Source organism: Physcomitrium patens, chromosome 8 (genome assembly GCF_059467195.1).
Source record: "Physcomitrium patens ecotype Gransden chromosome 8, ASM5946719v1, whole genome shotgun sequence".
NCBI classification, from domain to species: domain Eukaryota; kingdom Viridiplantae; phylum Streptophyta; class Bryopsida; order Funariales; family Funariaceae; genus Physcomitrium; species Physcomitrium patens.
In genome coordinates, this window is record NC_143417.1 from 5,991,394 (window position 1) to 5,999,353 (window position 7,960).

Genomic DNA, 7,960 nt, shown 5'->3' on the forward strand with positions numbered 1-7,960 from the left:
ATTTCATTATTATTCATAGACATAGACAATTTGAAACATGACCAATCTATTTTGAGAATCTAAGACTCTTTTAATCCATAGCCACATAAAACCTCATCACAAAGTAGGACAAAATAGAAAAGAATAAAACTAAACAAAACTAAATAGAACTAAACACAATAGGATACAAAAGACAAAAATTTTCAAATAAAAATAGAAAAAAACAAAACTAAACAAGAAGCTGCAAAACCAAACTTTACTAAAAAAAAAAAAGGTCCAAAGTCATACCTAATCAGATGCCTAGAAGGCCGTCACTTGTCCTATTTATACTTTGTTCTACTATTGAAGACTTTCTAAAAATACTCTTAGTTGATGGATCCTACTTGGATAATTATCTTAAGCCTTTTTAAGAAGGTTTTATGGTGGACCTCACCAAGATAACCGCCCTAAGCTCTTACTAGAATATTCCAATGTGGATCCTATATGGTCTATTAACTTAGCCTCAATTCTAAAAATTTCATAACTTCTCTAGCATGGTTCCAACTATCTATTCCTATGTGTCACTAATACAAATATCTTATCTATACCTTATTATAGTTAATCTTTCTCCATTAATATAGAATGTCCTTGTTTTGCTTCCAATGATATCTCAAAATTGTCTGTTGACAATGGGTGAGGTTTTGTGTAGGTTCTTACATTACATCCTAGATGTGATAACCTTTCTAAAGAACTTTGTACTGAAGTTATGGATGTCCATTGCTACAATGAACATAGCGATGCTCCAAAATATTCTTTACTTTATATTCATATTGACCATCAACTATAACTAGTGGTGGTCGTGGTGGTAGTTTATGTCAATCCAATAAGTACTTTGGTTTGGTATGAAATTCCTTCAGTTACAAAACATGGAAGATTAAATGGACTCATATATGTAGCAGAAGTTCATGGCAATATGCGACATTAGAAATCACTAGAGAAATGTAGAAAGGTCCAAACCATCAAGGTATCAGTTTACAAATTTGGATTGATGTAGTAAGAAGCAAGTGGCAAGTTGGTATTGAAAATTAATACTTGATCACATCCTTAGAAGGTTTTTTTGTTGCCTATGATTATTTGCATACTGCTTTTGTTAATTTTGTGCAATAAAGAGGTAGTATTGTGCTTCTTGTAAGGCCATTATAAGCCCTTGTATAAACTTCTTCATTGTTAGATTGTTGATATTAATATAATAATAGAGAATTGATGGCATAATTGGATGTTGACTAGTATTAAAGAAAAATGGTGAATGATTGGTACTTGCTTGAATACTATCATTGTAATCAAAGTCTAAAGACATCAAGTATTCATTCCAGTCAATATGATAAACTACCACAAATTCTCGCAATATATCTTCTAAGGTCCGATTTATATGCTTTATTTGTCTATCTATTTGGAAATAGAAGGCTATAGATATGGCAAGTTGTGAGCTAAGTATCTTAAATAAAGCTTGCCAAAAGCTTCCTATAAAATATGGATTTTAATCTAAAATAATGATACAAGGTAATCCATTGTGATAAAAGACAATATTGAAGAAAACTTTTGCAAGTATTGGAACATCAATATCTAAGCATATTGTAGCCAAGTGAGAGTCGATCCACAAAGACAGCAACTGAGGTATGATTATGAAGTATCTGCGGTAAACATGTAATGAGATCTATGGTCACCTACTCCCCATATGCTATAGGTAGTGGAATTGGCTACAATAGTCTAGAAGATGCTACGTTGCATACTTTATTATATTGGCATTACTCACAAGAGTATACAAAAGCTCAAACATTATAATCAAAACTTACCCAAAATTATATCCTTGACATTCTTTCTAAAGTCTTCTCTTGCCTTAGATGTCCAAATATTGGGATGTCATATTCTTCTTGAAGTATGCACATCTAGAATATAGCACTATCAAATACATAAATTTGCTTCTTGAAATTAAACAAGCCATTACTAAGATTATAATCTTGATATTATATATTATCCACTTTTAGTCAATTATTAAATATCTTCAAATAATCATCTCGATATGTAGCTTCTTTTCACTTTGTATCTTTGGTTAGCTTTAAAATAATACTATTAATAATAATAAATTCTACCTTATCTTTTGATTTAACCTTCAAATTTAGTCTCTATGATAAGCTATCTAGCTTAATATATTATCACCCTTGCTTGTACTCAAGTTTGATATCAAAAAGCTATAACTATTCTTCTTAATGATGATGGCATGATTTCATATTTTTCAAATGCAAATTGTGTAGCAAGAATTGATGGTCAATCAGAACAATCATTGGCTTCTCCAACAGATAATATTGCGACACCTTTGTGGCATGTATAATTACTAATTGCTCTTGATCATGTGCAAAGTAATTGTACTCTATACTTCTAAGCTTACATAATTCATATGCCATAGGTTGAAAACCCGTACTAAAGTATTGTTGAAGAACCGCTCCAATAGCAAAGTCAAAGACATTAATGTCAAGTACACAAGGAAGATTGAGGTCATATAGTTGCAATATTGGAACAGTAATGAGTGCTTCCTTCAACCTATTAAAGGCACTTTGTTGCTCTAGTTTTCATTCAAATGGTGTATTTTTTATCAAAGACATGAAACTTGAAAAGAAAATCCTCAATACACTCTTGTATCACTAAAAAGAACTAGAAAGTCACTCAAAGGTGATATAATATTAAACTAGAATGACTATTGCCAAAAACAAAAAGACTAAAAAGTCTTGAAACAAGACTAAGGATTATAAAGGTGTTAATAAGAGTGAAGAAGGCTTCGCTCTTGCTTTTATATATATTTTTTTAACTAGGAGCTATATGGTAATATTCTATAGGACCTTCAATATGTATTGACTTTGCTAGCCACATGTCTTAACTTGCAAGGCAACTTATCTATGTATGTACCACATAGTTAGTTTATTTCACAAGCTATTATGTGGAGTTAACTTGTTCCATAAGCTACCAACACGTGGTTAACTTCTTGACCAAGTTTCTAACCTATAAATACATCTAAAGTCAAAACCGTTGTTATGTTGTAACATGACTAATAGATAAAAGAGTGTGGGAATAATTATAATATAGGAGATCTTAGTTCAAAGTATTAGAGCAAATTATCTTAGAAATATAGTTAATAGTCAAGAGGATAGTAAAACTAAAAAATATCAATATTATTTTTTACAAAATCGCCTTCTATTTACTTTGTTAGACCATAAATAAGGCAAAATAAAAAATATTAGAAAAATAAAGAATATAAGAATTTATAGGAAAAAGTTAGGAGTTGTTTTTAATAAAAATTAACTTAAAAAGACAAAATTTGATACCCGAAGAGAGTTGGTTATCAACCTGGGTCAAAATCAGACCTCAAGGCACAAAACCGAGCACCTACGACAACTCCAAGGTTCTTTTGTAGATTGTAGAGTAGAATTTGATTGCAAACTAGATAGAGTTTTTATAAGCATTATTTTTGTGTGATTTGGATTCATGATGACTTTGTAAGAGCTTTACAAAGTCAAGTTTGTTTGCAGATGACTTGAATTTTGTGAAATAAAATAAGGTTAATGTTTTCGATTATTTCAAGAGTTTTGTTACAAATCTGCAAGTGAAATTTTGTAATTTAAGGATTATAGTTGTGCTTAATATGTTTTATAAATTGTAGCTTGATCTAACGGTTGAATTGAAAATTATTGAGGTTTAAGTAGGTCAAAGTCTTAGAAAATAGAATTTTAGGTCTAGTAAGGGTTTTTAAGATTTCTTGCAATCTACTAGTTGGATTGAAGTGAAATTTATGAGTGAAAAAAGTAGACTTGTTTTCTTATATATTTGAGAATTTTAAAATCAATCGAATGGTGAAAAAGATAGATATTGGCTCTAGGAGATTGGCATCAAGGTCAAAGAAGGAGGCTAGCCAATACTTGAGCATATTTTTGAAATTATCATCTATTTGGTAACTTTGATTGTTTTAAAAACATTTGTGCTTGTTGTCAACTTAATTATTAAGAAGTATGAAAATTTTGAGTTAAGATCAATGGTTCATTTATTAGTTATTTAGGTTTAAATTTGTTTTAGGAATTATTAGGATATGGTTTAGAGTTTAAGATTTCATTAGGGTTTGATTTAGGGTTAGGATTTGGTTAGGATTTGATTTAGGATTAGGATTTGGTTAGGATTTGATTTAGGGTTAGAATTTATTTAAGATTTGATTTAGGATAAGAATTTGCTTAGGATTTGATTTACGATTTAGGATTTGATTAGGATTTGAATTAGAGTTTAGGATTTATTTTAAGATTTAAAGTTTGATTAGGGTTTGGTTTAAAGTTTAGGATTTGGTTTGGATTTGATTTAAGGTTTAGGATTTACTTAGAATTTTGATTTAGGATTTAAGATTTGGTTAGGATATGATTTAGGATCAAGGTTTGATTAGGATTTGATTTAGAGTTTAGAGTTTAGTTAAGATTTGATTTAGGATTTAGGATTTGATTTAAAATTTAGAATTTTATTAGGATTTGATTTAATTTTAGGATTTGATTTAGGATTAGGATTTGGTTAGGAGTTCATTTAGAGTTTAGGATTTTATTAGGATTTGATTTAGAATTTAGGATTTTATTTGAGTTTGTTTAGGATTTAAGATTTAGTTAGTTTTTGGTCTAAAGTTTGAATGAAGTCCAATAGGATTTTAAATAGGATTAAATTAAGATTGAATTGAGATATATTTAAGATATATTTGTGATAATTCTAATATTTCTTCAATATTTCTTATTATTTCTTTGTAATTCCTTTGAAGTTTCTTTGAATTTGATTAAAGCTTATTTAACATTGTTATGGTCTAATTAGAGTTTAATTAGTATTTTATTAGAATTAGGATTTTGTTGTTGTAATTTCCATTCTACCCTCCACAATTAGGTGCTCGAAGCATTCTCAAGTAAGACTTCACGTATTAAGACACCATGTCTATGAAGCTTCTATGAAGTTTTTCTAGAAGATTTTATAAAATTAATTTATATTTACTTCTACCTAATTATATAAGTAATTATTGGGATAAATGTATATGTCTGTAATATAACCTCCCCTTCTAACGATGAGTTCTATGAAGAGCAGTCATTATCATTCATAGATCTTTGTAATTCTTCATCTTGATTTTGATGGATATTGTTGATGAAAGACCTCAACTTTCTTGTTGCATTTGCAAGATTCTTTGTTGACTCTCATGTGCATTCACAAATATCATATCCATACTAATGAATAAGATATTTTATCATATTTTGGCACTGCCTTGAATCTAAAACTTCTTTCACCTCAAACTCTTGATTTTTATCCACTTCTATAAGAGAAGGTATCAAGGACATGAATCTCAAAGAAAGGAAATCCTCAATACACTCTTCTATCACTGAAGAAAATTAGAAAGTCACTCAAAAGGTGATGTAATATTAACTAGAATGGCTATTGCCAAAAATAAAAAGACTAGAAAGTCTTAAAACAAGACTAAGACTAGAAAGGTGATGACAAGAGTGAAGAAGGCTTCACTCTTGCCTCTATATATACTATCTAACTAAGAGCCACGTGGTGATGTCCTATAGGACCTCCAACATGTGTTGACTTTGTTAATCACATGTCTTATCTTGCAAGGCAAGTTATCTATGTATGCGCCACGTTATTGGCTTGTTCCACAAGCTACTACACGGAGGTAACTTGTTCCACAAGCTATCAATACATGGTTAGCTTTTTGGCCAAGTTTCTAACCTACAAACACATCTAAAGTCAAAATCGTGTCTATGAAGCTTCTAGGAAGCTTCATTAGAAGACTTAATGAAATTATTTTATTTTACCTACTTCTACTTAATCATATAAGTAACTATTGAGGTAAATATATATGTCCATGATATTATCCCTCCTTCTACGCACAAGTTTCATGAGGAGCGGTCTTCATATGTTGAAGAAATCAAAGATGCGACAAATTATATTTGTTACATATTCCGATCTTTGCTCTCTTCGAAGATGGTTGATAGGTCCTCTCAACCATCTATAGTGTTCCTTACTAGGGCGAGAAGACCACCTTGTTATTTAGTCATTGTTAAGGCCTTCATAACTTCCTTCAAATAAAACATTTGGAACACCGTTAGGAGTAGTTCCTACCTCTAATAAAATTACTAAACATTGGGATTCTCTTCCAAGGTTGTAATACCAAACATGTTGTATCTCGCCATCTATTTGAGAAAGGACATGTCATTCTTGAGGATCTTCATCTCGATTTTGTCATCTTGAAGGTTGTAACAATTGCAATGTCTCATCTGATAAGTCCGCAAATGAAGGCTCTTGAGTTGAACCTGCTGGTTGTTGGTGCTCCATCTCATTACAAATATACAGAAGCTACAATGAAAGATAGAAGATAGAATGTTATTTTCCTTTTATCTTGTTTCTTTTATAGCAAAGGTTTGCTATTCTTCATCTTAGTTTTGATGGATGTCATTGATGAAAGACTTCAACTTTCTTTGCTACATTTGCAAGATTCTTTGATGGCTCCCATGTGCATTCACTAATATTGTATCTGTGCCAATGAACAAGTTATTCCAAACTATTTCGGCACCACCTTGAGTCTAAGACTTCTTCCACCTCAAAATCTTGGTTATTATCTACTTCTATAAGAGGAGGTGGCATTTGTCTTCTTTCCAAGATATTCACTGTCTTATACAGCTTTAGAAGAGACACGTAAAATACAGGGTGGATCTTCATAGACTTTGGTAGATGTAATCGATAGGCAACAGAATTAATTTTTTCACAAATAAGAAAAGGTCCAAGCCTACGATAATCTAATTTATCACAAAGACAAGTAGTCTTGATATTACAACAAAGTAACCATACCTTATCGTCCATATTATATTGTGGTTGCTCCTTACGATAGGCATCTGCATTGGTTTTTTTTCATTCTTGAGTTTCCTTTAATTGTATCTTCATTGTTGTATGTAGCTTTGATAAGCGATTTGCTAAATCTTTCATTGCAAGATTATCAACTTTTGAAAAATCAAAAGTATCAAGACGGAGATGATGACCATAATTATCAAAGAAAGGTGTTTGTTGAGTGGAAGAATGTACCAAATTATTATATGCAAACTCTGCCAATGGTAAAAAATTTGTCTAATCATCTTGATGATAGTTGATGGTACATCTCAAATACTGCTCTAAAACTTGATTTACCTGTTTGTTTGTCCATCAATTTGAGGATGAAAAGCTGAAGAAAGCTTTATATCCACCTTAAGAATCTTCAATAGGGTTCTCCAAAATCTTGATACAAATTGAGTCTCCCTATCTAATATAATATCCTTTGATAATCCATAATAGCGATAGATATTATTAATAAAAACTTAGTTTTTTCTTCATCTGTGATAGATTTTGTATATGGTAAAAAATATGCCATCTTAGTAAAATGATCTACTATCATGAATATAAAGTCATAAGAACCTGAGATTGGAAGATCCGTGATGAAATCCATAGAAACAGAAGACCATGGTTATTCTGGAATAGGTAACGGCTGAAGAAGTCTGTAAGGTCGATGACGAGAAGTTTTTGATCTTGAGCAAATATCACAAGATTGTACAAAATCTTTTACTGCCTTCCACATTTGTAGCCACCAAAATTCTCTAGATATTAGTTCCAAAGTTTTATTGTACCCAAAGTGTCATGCTGCTGGAAAGTCATGACGAGCTTGAAGAATACGTAATCGGGCTTTACCTTTTGGAACATATAGGCGTCCTTTGAAATATAATAGATTATTATTGAATTCAAACTTGGAAGTATCATGGGACTTAGAGGAAGTATCTTTGATATCCCGAACAAGAGGATAATAGAACATGCTTGATTGAATTTGCTTCACAAATATTGAATCAATAGTCAATGTTGATTTTATAGCTCGAAGATGAAAATACTTGGGCTTCAAGAGAATTGATCTTTGTTG